Source organism: Rissa tridactyla, chromosome Z, assembly GCF_028500815.1.
Source record: "Rissa tridactyla isolate bRisTri1 chromosome Z, bRisTri1.patW.cur.20221130, whole genome shotgun sequence".
Taxonomy (NCBI): Eukaryota; Metazoa; Chordata; class Aves; order Charadriiformes; family Laridae; genus Rissa; species Rissa tridactyla.
This window is the reverse complement of record NC_071497.1, coordinates 38,334,972-38,348,308: the sequence shown is the minus strand read 5'-3', so window position 1 is coordinate 38,348,308 and position 13,337 is coordinate 38,334,972. Positions and strand designations below refer to the sequence as shown.

General features: G+C 41.8%; 1 protein-coding gene across 7 annotated transcripts in view; it reads left to right on the top strand.

The window, feature by feature from the left end:
• The window catches only part of SPIN1 (spindlin 1), a 65,004-nt gene that overhangs the window by 38,065 nt on the left and 13,602 nt on the right, over positions 1-13,337 (top strand). The gene's annotated exons all lie outside the window — the stretch shown is intronic.

Genomic DNA, 13,337 nt, shown 5'->3' with positions numbered 1-13,337 from the left:
GCTTCCCCAGAGCAGACTGGTGCAGTCCGTGCTGGTGCTATCAAATGCTCATCCAATTCATTGAGAACTGAAACAACTGACACTGGAAAACTTCTCTGAAAGCCTTTGGAAATTTTCAAAACTGTATTTACCTGTGGTGAACTTACATTAATGTCAGTTTGCTGTCACTCATTTGAAACATCTACTGATTTCAAAGGTAACTTAGACAAATATTTCTAATAAAAGGTTTCAAAGGAGAGACCCATTACAAAGTTTTGAACACCTGATTCAGTGAGCTTTCATGCTGTCGACTTGATGAGTCATTCTTCCTCTTGACAGTAGCAGAATACCTGTGGGAGTAGAATTGTATTTATAAGAGAAAAGAAAGGAGAGCTGGCTTTGACCTGGTGCTTAACTTAAGTCTTGTTGACTTCTAAGCATTAACTAGGCACTGTGCCCAGGTTCAAAGAATTTAGACACTAGGTATTTAAGGTAACTGTTGGAAGTATTTTATCTAATGACTTCATTGTGATGTGTGATAAACAACAAAATACAGCACAGATTTGAAGTGTTATGTAGAGGGTGATTATGTGGCTGGATTTTTATTCTGAAAAAAACCAAAAAAGTTAAGCTAGGACACTTCACTTAAATATGTTGAGAAGAAAAGTTTGCTTCCCATTTGTTCTTTTGACTTTTTTCTTTTTTTTTTTTTGAGAGAGAGAATTCATAGACTTAATATATTAAGAATCATGTTTTCCATTATTTATTCATTATAGTTTGTCCTATAACTGACACCATGCCAGATTATCATTAAAATTGACACACTTTTAGATGCAGGGGACGGGGTTAAGGGAGGGGTATGAAATTATCTGCTGATGTTTCTTGATTATGGATATGCATTAGCAAAGAGTCCAGCAGGCAGTTGTCATTAGGAGACTGCATAGCCTATTCTACAGTGAAAGCTGGGCATGGGACTTGAAAAGGCAGCTTACTGTGCAGGAGAGACAGAATGTTTGTTTATCACAGCAGTAGTTTCACTGATAGTGGTCAGATTCTTCTTTTGAAAAGAACAGCAAAGGTAGTAAATGAGTTCACTGGAGTTTGTAAAATGATGATTTTTCATGGTAACATTATAGCAAATTAGTTTGTGTTTTTCTATTTTTTAGAGAGTGTCTCTAGGAGAAAAAGCTATTATAAATGCAGCCAGGTAAAATGAGTGGTCTGTCTTCTTTTTGGAAGGAGAACTTGGTTACAAACAGATGAAAGGATATTCATCCTTTGTTCTTTAAAAAAGTTTATTTGATAGGGAAGAATGACTTCTAGTCCTGCAGTTGTTGTGATGCTGTTCTATGCTTTTGGTGTCAATGGTGTCAATGATCCTTGTGACCTTTTATAGCCTGCTAAGTGGTCATAGTGATGTTTTGGGTTGGGTTTGTTTCCTTGTTTTTTTGGGGGGAATGTTAAGGATTTACCATAGTTAAGTGACTACTGAGCTTGATAGTTACTTTATTTGAAATAATTAGTAATGAGGTGGGGTGTAAGGTGGGGGTAAGTATGACATTTTTTACCTACATAATTGGAGAGATATGGGTTTGATGGATGTACTGTTGTATGGATAAGTAATTGGCTGTACAGCTGCATCTAAAGAGTTACAGTCAACAGCTCAATCTCTAACTGGAAACCAGTAATGTATGGTGTCTGTCAAGGGTCACCCAGAGGGACCTTGGAAGGCTTGAGCAGTGGTCTTGTGGAAACCTCATGAAGTTCCCAGAGGACCAAGTGCAAGGTTCTTCATCTGGGTTGGGGCAATCCCCAATATCAGTACAGACTGGGGGGTGACTTGAGGGTGCTGGTGGGTAATACAGCATTACTATATTCTTTCTATTATTTCTCTTCTTGATTAAAAGATGTGGTGAAATGTTACAAATGTTATATTTGACCTGTTAATCATGTAAAATCATAAAACCATGGGATTCTAGGAGACTCTTGGATCATGTACAGGCTACAAAAAAATATTTGGAAGTATAGATAAATTAGTGGTTGTGTTAAGTATTCATATAGGCCAATATGAGTACTGTTACGAAATGTAATGCACTATGAAAGCTTTTTGCAATTGACTTTGATTTTGTCCTGCTGTAGAGTCTTACCAATCAGTGACATTACAGGTGTGGTGGCTTCTTTGAAAAAGCCAATTTTCATCTGTCCTGGCTGTTTGCCTACAAAGGAAATGCCTTTATTTGCTGTAAAGTAGAGGTAAAAGAGGAGGACATTTGATTAAAACACCTAGGCTTTTGAAATATGTCTCTACGGGAAAACATACTTCATAGTTCCCTCTTGAGGAAACAAAGGGTAGAATTGAAGATGGAGAAAAGAAGGGAAGATAGATTTTTTTTTTATTATTATTATTTTTTTGTAACAGTAGAGTACGTGGCTACAGCCTCTATGAGTTTGTTGAAATATAGAGTAGCTTTCCAGGATATAGTTTCAGTAGATCAACCAGCTGCTCCTATGCATGACAGGGTGCCTGTCTCTCCAGTATAGGGGAATACAGATTTTATTTTTTAAAAATTAACATTATATAATATAATCGATTGTAAAATAAGTTGTGATTACCCATGTGTTTACACTTCTGTTTGACCTAGTGATCACCTGTAATACTGTATAAGTGAAAGGCATGGTCCTTTGGATCTTCCTAGCAATTATCTCCCAGAGGTACAGAATCCCACCAGACTGCCTGATGGTCAGGAACAATTGTAATGCCTTTACTGGATGATTTGAAAACAAAGTAATTTCTTAGTAAAGAAAAAACTAGGACACATTAGGTCATATACAGGTTTCTGCAGTTCCACCCTGCGCCCCCCCACCCCCCCTCACTTAAAAGCAAGTGTAAATTGTTTCAGTACTGTCTTTGTGAACTAAGAAAAGAGATCCCACTCCTAGATATGACTTGTTTAGGATTGCAGTGAAATCTTGTGGCAGAGCCAGACTTCATTTTATCTCTATACTTCTGGTCTTCTTTGAATAAAAGGACTCTCTTCCTTCCCTAAATTCTTTTAAGTTGAGGTTGGGCAACACTAGGTGTGAATAAGCACATTGACGTATTTCTTAGATCCCTGAAAGTAATTCTGAAATAGCCTCCGGATACAGAATAATTCCTGTGGGATTACTGCTGTTCCCACAAAAGATTCTGAAATAAAACTTAAAAACATCTAGCTTTTGCTGCTCATTGTAAACACAGGGGATATTCAGAGAAGTAAGATATTGTGGTGTGTTTTGAAGAACCTGTATGATTTTCCTGGATTGAATAGAGGGTGCCATCTGATGTGACAATAAAACCATTGCCAGTAGCTTTTTCCTGTCCTTCTCCCTATTCTCTCCTCCTGTACACCTCAGCTAAAAAGACAGGTATAGTTCCCTTGGAGTTAACATCCTGAAAGCGTGTTTGTTTTAGTGTGTCTTCTCTTACCCCTTTTTTTTTTTTTTATTTGTCTAGAGTAAAGTAGAAGTACTCAGAAACATGGTTTCTAGTTTTGCTGTTGAATTTTAGGGATCTGTTGTGAGCAAATTAACCAAGCCTCAAAAACCACAAAGACCACATGACAACTGAATGCTTAATTATGTTGCTTTTGACTGGGAGTTGGAGTTTGTATTCCCTTTCTATTACAAAAATGTGTTTCTGTGCTCTTATATAAGTGACTGAGACATAAATATTTTCTCTGATCCATCAAAGTTTGAGTCTTGGTTGCTTATTACAAAGAAGATCAAAACTAATATGTTTACTTGTGATTTTTGTTCAGTGTTATTTTTTTATATTTTTATGTTCAGGGCAATTTAGTTGTACAGAGTATTTTGAGTGTTATCTAAAATTTCATAGAGTGTTCTAGTTGGAACTTGTCTTTCCATAGTTAAGAGGAGGTAAAGAATGTGAATTTAAACCTATTCAGTTAATGGCATTCATGCTGTGTAGAATGTAATAACTCTCCTTTATTGTTCTTTAATTAGTATTAACATCTTTGAAGTCACATTGCTGCTTGTGATGAAACTGTGCTTGGCCCCAAAATATTTGGGATGCAGATGCTGTTTTCTCTTGAAAGATTTGCTGGAAGGTACTGTCCTTGAAATGTTTGGGATTTTTTAAATGCCTTTCTGCTTTGGACTGGGCACTTGACAGAGAGTGACTAATGCAAATTAGACTTCTGTCACAAGCTGTTTAGATAGTACTGGAGGCTTTGGGAGAATTTATATAAGCCAGGTTGCTGCTTTGTTATGTTCCGCAGTCATTAGGTGAAGGAAAAGATTTCATTAAAAAAAATTTTATTTTCTCTCAAAAATGTTTTAAGTCATTAAGACATAGCAATATGACATCATAGGCATCACTTGTTAAAACATGCATTTACAAATAAATATCTTTGTAAAGAAACTCTACAAGCTATTGGCAATTCTGAATTTCAAAAGCAGGGTCTTCTGCAGAGCTGATTCCTTGACATATGTGCTGGTTTTGGCTGGGGTAGAGTTAATTTTCTTCATACTAACTAGTATTATTTTTCCTTTTCATTATATTATTAATATTAGTAGTATTAGTATTTTATTTCTGTTATTAAACTGTCCTTATCTCAGCCCATTAATTTTCTCACTTTTACCCTTCCAGTTCTCTCCCCACCTCCATCCTTCTGGGGGGCAAATGAGAGAGCGGCTATTTGGTGCTTAGTTGCCATCCGGGGTTAAACCATGACAGTCCTTTTTTGACACCCAATGTGGGGCTCAAAGGGTTGAGATAATGACAGATCTGACCAGAGCATGTTCAAACGAATTTGTTATACACATTTATTATATTAGTTAAATAGTTGCTGGTCACAATGTTGCTTTGTTTGTTCACATTGTGGTGTTATGTAAATTCTTATATGCTCTCTGTACTCCCTGCAGTGCTGTTTATCACCTCTGGGAGAGGGATCGGGATTATCATTTTGCTGTCTGTGTAACACTGATTTATGGTATAACATCACTGTTCGTGAGTTTAACTTAGTATGTTTATGTGGTTCAGGCTGTTCTGCCTGAACCTCAGGCACCATGTCTCAGAATGTGTTAAGAACTGCACCCAATCTCTGGGTAAAACAGGGGGAACAGGGGGATACTTTGCCTCACTGCTTCATCTCCCTTTTCTCTTCTGGACCAGGTGCAACAGCTTTTGGGAATTTTTAGTATCCTTGGGATGTTCAAACCAGCATGTTCCTATTGCTATGTCTCCGAAATGTGTTTCAGGTCTTGTTTAGGGTTAAACAAATATTTAAGAATACCACCCAGCGATCTGCCCCAAGGTGGGATAGTCACGGGTGGCATTGCTGTAGGACAGTGTGGACAGGTATCTAGAGGTCTTCTCACCTCCAGTGGTTTGGAACTTCATTCTTAAACAGCTACAGGACCCTAATGAAGTGATAGAATATTTGAAAGGAAAATGTTTTGGCTGTTCCAGAGAGGCACGACTTACTGCAATATGCTGGACCCCGGCCAGTATTTACCAAAGACTGCTCAATTTTATGCAGCACCCTCAGAGAAAAGAGAGGGAGAACAGACGTACGGGCACTGCGGCTACTCCAGACCCCGCGACAGGCACTGCAGGTGAACCAGAAAACCACCCCATGCTGGTATCAGTCACCCTTATACTGAAGAAGAAACATACAAAGAAATCAGTTCTCTTTGTAAGGGATGATGATGAACCACGGCCGTCATGAGAACAGGAGGAAGAGACAGAACTAGAGATAATCACTTGATCCCTATCCCTGAGTGAGCTGTGAGATATGCAAAAAGATTTCAGACGCTGCCTGGGCAAGCACATTGTCACCTGGCCTGCTATGATGCTGCGATGATGGGACCAATAGGTTGGAATTAGAGGTGGGGGAAGCCAAGCAGTTGGGATCCCTGTCTAAGGAAAGTGGCATTAACAAGGTGATTGGGAAGAAGACACAAGCCCTCAGTCTCCGGAGCCGACTCCTGTTTTTTCCTCCCTGTCGTGAGGGAAAGTTACCCCTTCAGTGAAGATGTTTTATGTCATCCAGGCACGTGGACCACCACAGAGAGAGGTATCCAGTGCCTGAGGGAATTCGCCACATGGGAGATTGTTTATTATGATCCGGACAATGTGCATTTACCCACAGATCCTGATGAAGTCCAATGCACGCAGCCCATGTGGCGGAAGTATGTACAGAGTGCACCATCATCGTATGCCAGCTCATTGGCAGTGACGAAATGGAAAGGCAAAGAGGGATCAATGGTGGATGAGGTGGCTGTCTGACTCTGGTGATGTGAAGAAAGTTTCTCTTCCTCACTTGTCTGAGCTGTGGAGAAATTGTCCCAGAAGGTCCAGCAACTCAAAGAGAACATGTCCTACTCCCCACCTGTGTACGCCAGTATCTCAGCTATTAGAAGGAAGTGTTTGTCTGCTCAAGAGAGAGGATCCACCTGTACATGCCAGTATCTCAGCTATTAGAAGTAAGTGTTTGTCTGCTCAGAGAGGATATAGAGGGTACACATCACAAGGCACCCTGTGGTTTTACCTGCATGACCACAGAGAGGACATGAGGAAGTGGGATGGACAGCCTACCTCAACCCTAGAGGCATGGATACGTGAGTTGCAAGGAAGAAGAATCACAAAAGGGGATCCATCCAGCAAAAGTGCTGCTCCAGTTTCCAGCAGGCAGTTCCCCAGACAGAGTAGAAGGCCTGATCTTACTTCCGATCCTCCTGAAGGGACTTCTTAATTGTAAGAAGTGAGTAACAAATACTATAACCAGGATTAGAGGGGTCCTGCCCCCACAAAAGGGACAACTGGGTTTATTGGACTGTGTGAATTCGGTGCTCTGGCATGTCAGATTCACAGGAGCATAAGGCTCTAGTGGACACCGGTGCACAGTGTACCGTAATACCATCAAGCTATAAAGGGGCAGAACCCTGTATTTCTAGGGTGACAGGGGGATCCCAAGACACGGTTATTGGAAGCTGAAGTGACCCTTACTGGAAATGCGTTGCAAAAGCATCCCATTGTGACTGGCACAGAGGCCCTATGCATCCTTGGCATCTCCATCAGGAGAGGCTATTTCAAGGACCTAAAAGGGTACCAGTGGGCTTTTGGAATAGCTGTCTTGGAGATGGAGGAAATTAAACAGCTGTCTACCTTGCCTGGTCTCTCAGAGGACCCGTCTGTTGTGGGGTTTTTAAAGAATCGAAGAACAACAGGTACCAACTGCTACCACAACGGTGCATCAACAGCAATATTGCACCAACCAAGACTCTCTGATTCCCATCCATAAGCTGATTAATCAACTAGAGAGCCAAGGAGTGATCAGAAAGACTTGCTCACCCTTTGACAGTCTTATATGACCAGTGTGAAAATCTCATAGAGGGTGGAGGCTAACAGTGGACTATCGTGGTCTGAATGAAGTCATGCTGCTGCTGAGTGCTGCACTACTGGACATGCTAGATCTTCAATATGAACTGGATTCAAAAGCAGTGAAATAGTATGCCACAACTGATATTCCTAATGTGTTTTCCTCAACTCCTTTGGTGGCAGAGTGCAGGCCACAGTTTGCTTTCACTTAGAGGGGTGTTCAGTACATCTGGAATCAACTGCCCCAGTGGTCGAAACACAGCCCCACCATTTGCAGCGGGCTGACCCAGACTACACTGGAACAGGGTAAAGCTCTGGAACACCTGCAATACATTGACAACATCATCATATGAGGCAACAGAGCAGAAGAAGTTTTCGAGAAAGGGAATAAAATAGTTCAAATCCTTCTGAAAGGCAGTTTTGCCATAAAATGAAGTAAGGTCAAGGGACCTGCGCAGGAGATCCAGTTTTCAGGAATAAAATGGCAAGATGGACACCCTCAGATCCCAATGAATGTGATCAACAAAATAGTAGTTATATCTCTATCGACTAGTAGAAAGGAAACACAAGCTTTCTTAGGCATTGTGGGTTTTTGGAGAATGCATATCCCAGATTACAGTCTGATTGTAAGCCCTCCCTATCAAGTAACCTGGAAGAAGAACAATTTAAAATGGGGTCCCATGCAATGACAAGCTTTTTAGCAAATTAAGCAGGAAATAGTTCATGCACCAGCCCTGGGGCTAATCTGGGTAGGGCAAGAAGTTAAAAACGTGCTCTACACTGCAGCCAGGGAGAGTGGCCCTATCTGGAGCCTCTGGCAGAAAGCACCAGGGGATACTCGTGGCTGACCCAAAAGGTTTTGGAGTCGGGGATGCAGAGGATTCGAAGCCTACTATACTCCCAACAGAAAGAGATATTGGCAGCATATGAAGAGGTTTGAGCTGCTTCGGAAGTGGTTGGTAGGGAAGCACAGCTTCTCTTAGTACCCCGACTGCTGGTGCTGCGATGGATGTTCAAAGAAAGGGTCCCCTCTACACATCATGCACCATACTACGGTGGAGTAAGTGGGTTGCACTAATCATACAATGAGCCCAAATGGGAAATCCCAGTCCCCTAGGAATTTTGGAAGTGATCATGGGCTGTCCAGAAGGCAAAGGTTTTGGAATGTCACCAGAGGGGGAGGTGACACATGCTGAAAAGGCCCCACTGTATGTATAATAAACTGCCAGAAAATGAGAAGAAATATGACAGCTTCTGTTGCATTGTGGGAAAGCATCAGAGGTAGAAGGCTGCTATATGGGGTCTTATACACAGCCTGCTGAAAGAGAAGGTGAAGGAGCCAGTTTGCAGATGTGAAAGCCATCCAGATGGTTTTAGATGTTGTGAGTCAAGAAAAGCGGCCAATACTCTAACCGTTTACTGACTCATGGATGGTGGCAGATGCCCTGTGGGGTGGTTCCAGGAACGCAAGCAGAGCAACTGGCAGTGCAGAGGCAAATGCATCTGGATTGTGGCAAAAAAGCATTGTGGCAAGATATTGCTGCCTACGTAGAGAAGTTGTATGTAAAAATACATCACATAGATACCCATGTACCTAAGAGTCAGGCCATTGAGGAATGTCAAAACAACCAGCAGGTTGATCAGGCTGCCAAGATTTAAGTGGCTTAGGCAGGTCTGGACTGGTAACATAAGCGTGAATTATTTGTAACTTGGTGGGCCCGTGACACCTCAGGCCATCAAGGAAGAGATACAGCATATAGCTGTGCTATAGCATATGGCAACATATAGCTGGGCTCATGACCAAGGGGTGGACTTCGCCATGGATGTTATTGCACAGGTTATCCATGAATGTGAAGCATGCACTGCAGTCAAGCAAACCAAATGGTTTAAACCTCTGTGGTATGGAGGATAATGGCTGAAATATAAATATGGGGAGGCCTGGTAGATTGATTATATCACACTCCCACAAACTGCCAAGGCAAGCGCTATGTGCTTAAAGTGGTGGAAGCAACCACTGGATGGCTGGAAACATATCCTATGCCACCACCCAGAACACTATCCTGGGCCTGGAACACTATCCTGGGCCTTGAAAAGCATGGTGATATGGCACCCCAGAAAGAATTGAGTAAAATAACAGGATTCATTTTCACAAGAACCTTCGCCACAGAGCACGGTATTGAGTGGGTATATCACATCCTCTATAATGCACCAGTCACTGGGAAGATTGAACAATACAATGGACTTCTAAAAACTACACGAGAGCAATGGGTGGTGGGACCTTAAGACAGTGGGATACACATTTAGTTAAAGCTACTTGGTTAGTTAACATCAGGGGATCTACCGCTTGAGCTGGCCCGTCCTGGTCAAAGCTTCCACATACTGTAGAAGGGGATAAAGTCCCCATAGTGCACATGAAGAATATGTTAGGTAATATGCCTCAGGCAAAGGTAGACCCATCTGTGGGATTGCTTTTGCTCGAGGACCTGAGCGCACTTGGTGGGTGATGTGGAAGGATGGGCAAGTCTGATAGGAAGTTCCTCATGGGTATTTGTTTTTGTGTGAGAATAGCCAATAAATTAAATTGTGTGATGTTAATTGCTGAGTAACCCTGGCACTTTATGTCATCACTACTACGTACATCACTACATCACAATGTAGTGTCATCACTACATTGATACTATATGCAGTATCAATGGTACTACAGTACTACAGTAAGATTCACCCAAACTAATGAAGAATGAACTTTGAAAACAGAGTAAAACACAGCGGTGATGGGAGCAGACTGGCACCCAGCAACTTCTTGAGATCAACATCTTCAGCCTGTGGGCCATGGGCGTGGGCCATGCCAGATACACCAGCTGCAAGCTCCAGATACAGCGTGCAACAATCCAACACCATGCACCATCTTTCATGCCCTGAGAGACTATTATGACAGATGGAGCCCAAAGTCATGGATTAAGTGAACTCAACAGACGTTTTAGAGGGGTGGCCCGTAGACTAAGGGAATGATGTCTGTATGGAAAGAAAGAGAGAGACCACACAGACAAGGAAAACTGACGGTCATTAATTGAAAAATGTAAGATCTGGGCATGACATAGATAGTATAGAATTAAGGGGTGGATAGTGTACTGGTTCCATCAGGGGTGGGGTTAATTTTCACAAGAAGCTGCGACTGGACACGGCTGGGACTGGACTAGCCAGGACTGTCCTGGTCCAGCAGGGATAGGGTTAAATTTCATAAGCAGCTGGGACAGGACACAGGCCTGATGGCTGACCCAAGCTAGCCAAAATGGTATTCGATACTATGTGATGTCTTGCCCAGTATGTAGCTGGGGGAGCTGGCCGGTGGTAGGGCAGGAGTCACTGCTCAGGAGCAGGCTTGGCATTTCAGGTTCCAGTCAGTGAGTGGTTATATTGTGCATTAATTGGGTTTTTTTATATTCTTTTATCAGCATTGTTGTTGTTTTGCTCTTCCTTTGCTATTCTGTTACACCGTCTTTATGGCAACCCATGAGTTCTGCCTTTTTCTTCCGGTTCTTCACCCCATCCCAGCCAGAGCAAGTGTCATTCTTTGCCAGCTGGGGCTAAATCATGACAGTATTTTAAGGTTATTTTACCCTGGGTGAAAATAATCCATCGTTTGAGTTGCATGTTACAGGAACCGTTGTAGCAGGAACCACCTGAACGAACAGATAACAAGCCTTACAAGAAGGCAGTGCAAGTACAGCGGTGACCCGAACTAAGCTGGCTTTGTTACCCAGTATCTCCACCCAGCAGACCACCTCTCCTGTCCTGAGTGACCACTTTAACAGATGGAGCCCAAAGTCGTGGACTAAATGAACTCAATGGACATTTCGTGGACATTTATGGACACTTTGAAGACATTTCATAGGGGTGGTCCGTAGAATGAGGGAATGATATCTGTGTATTGTATCAAAGGATGGGAAGTGGTGTGGCGGTTAATGAGGATGTACTGGATAATGTGGGACCTAAGCATGGTGTAAATGGTATGGAATAAGGGGTGGAGAATGCGCTGGGTTTGGCTGGGGTAGAGTTAATTTTCTTCATAGTAGCTAGTGTGGGGCTATTTTTCGGATTTGTGGTGGGGTTTTGTTCAGAAACAGTGTTGATAACAGGGGGATGTTTTAGCTATTGCTGAGCAGTGCTTACAGAGCATCAAGGCCTCTTCTACTCCTCAGACTGCCACACCAGTGAGCAGGCTGGAGGGGGTGCACAAGAAGTTGAGAGTGGACACGGCTGGGACCGCTGACCCCAACAGACCAAAGGGATACCTGAAACCATATGGTGTCATGCTCAGCAACAAAACTTGGGGGGAGGTTGGTGGGGAGGTCGCTGCTCAGAGACAGGCTTGGCATCAGTTGGTTGGTGGTGAGCCATTGGTTTTTGTATCACATGTCTTTCGTGGGTTTTTCTTTCTCATCTGTGTGGTGGGTATTTTTCTCTTTTTCCTACAGTTTTTTTAATAATTATTGTAATAATCTCTTTTTAATTATTAAACTGTTTTTATCTCAAGCCATGAGGGTTTTTTTTCTCCTCACTTTTACCCTTTTGATTGTCCCACCATATCACTAGGGGGTGAAGAGGAGGGAAGTGAGCGAGTGGCTGGGCGGTACTTAGTTGCCAGACAGTTGTTGCTAAAACATCCCTGTGTTACCAACACTGTTCCCAGCACAAATCCAAAATACAACCCCATACAAGCTACTGTGAAGAAATGTAACTTTATCCTAGACCAGACCAGTACAATGAGAAGACCAGGAAAATCAGTATCAAGCCAGACATCTTCTGGCCATTTGTCATCCTCAGCATGCATAGCATCCTTCACTTTCGCTTTTAACAGGCTCTGTTTGAGTTGACCATAGTAATAGTAAATGATCCCTAAACATGTGCATATTGGATGTGATCTAAGGCTGCAGTTTTCATTCTAAGAACTTAGTTTGATTTTTCTAGCTGTGCACATCACTTTTTTATACATCAAGTTCTCTTTTATAACTGTTTTTTCTATCACTATCATCTTGTTCTTTCGTATCTCCTCTGCTGACTTCTTCACTACTTCTCACAAGTAGCTTTCTAACAACCTTTCCTCTCTTCAACTTAGTAGAAGCTTTCCATTTTTCATATGCCTCCCAAAATATCCCAGGGATCAGTGCAATGTTCTTCTATCCATGAAAAATCCTGCTTACCATTTCTTCATTGCTCTTTTTCAAATTTATCAACTAGCTTTTTCCAGCCTTTGTTAACACTCACAATGTTTTGCATCTTCTAAACAGTAAGGGTGCTGTCTGCAGACGGTCTTTTCACTAGTCTTCCTTACTCACAGTGTAAGTCACCTCTCTTAGGCTCTTATTCATTACTGAAATGCTAAATCAGAATTCCTAGTATTATTGAATTGTTAGTAAATAACATTCACCATGTTATGTCACGGATTATCATGGCCATGACGCTAGTTATTGTCAAGAGTCCACTACTGTCCTGACCAGGTTCTCTTACATGTTGCATACAACAAAAGTTTAATGTTTTAATACCTTTTTTTAAAGTTTTTTTTTGACATTGCAGTATTTTTTGATTTAGCAGATAAACCATACAACCATAAGACCACCAGTACTTAACAGAATACAATTATTGCAATATGCAGTTGCATCTCAGTACAAATGTGATTCTGTTTGCTGGTCTCTGTAACATGCTCACCATCACCACACTGGGTGTCCCCAGTTGCTGGGAAGGAATACATGGAATACATACTAGCTTAAGCCTGTTACTCTTCTCAGAGCCCTTTTTGTTCGTTGTTCAGTTTTTATATGCTGTTTTAGGTTGAGATGTGTATATAATTCTCCAGTGTTGGTCTTGCTAACTCAGGAAGATGTGTATTTGCACCTTTTTGATTAATTCAAGGGTGAAAAGTTACACAGCCAGCTGATACACCAAACTGTTGTAGATGATTGATTATCTCAACTGTTAC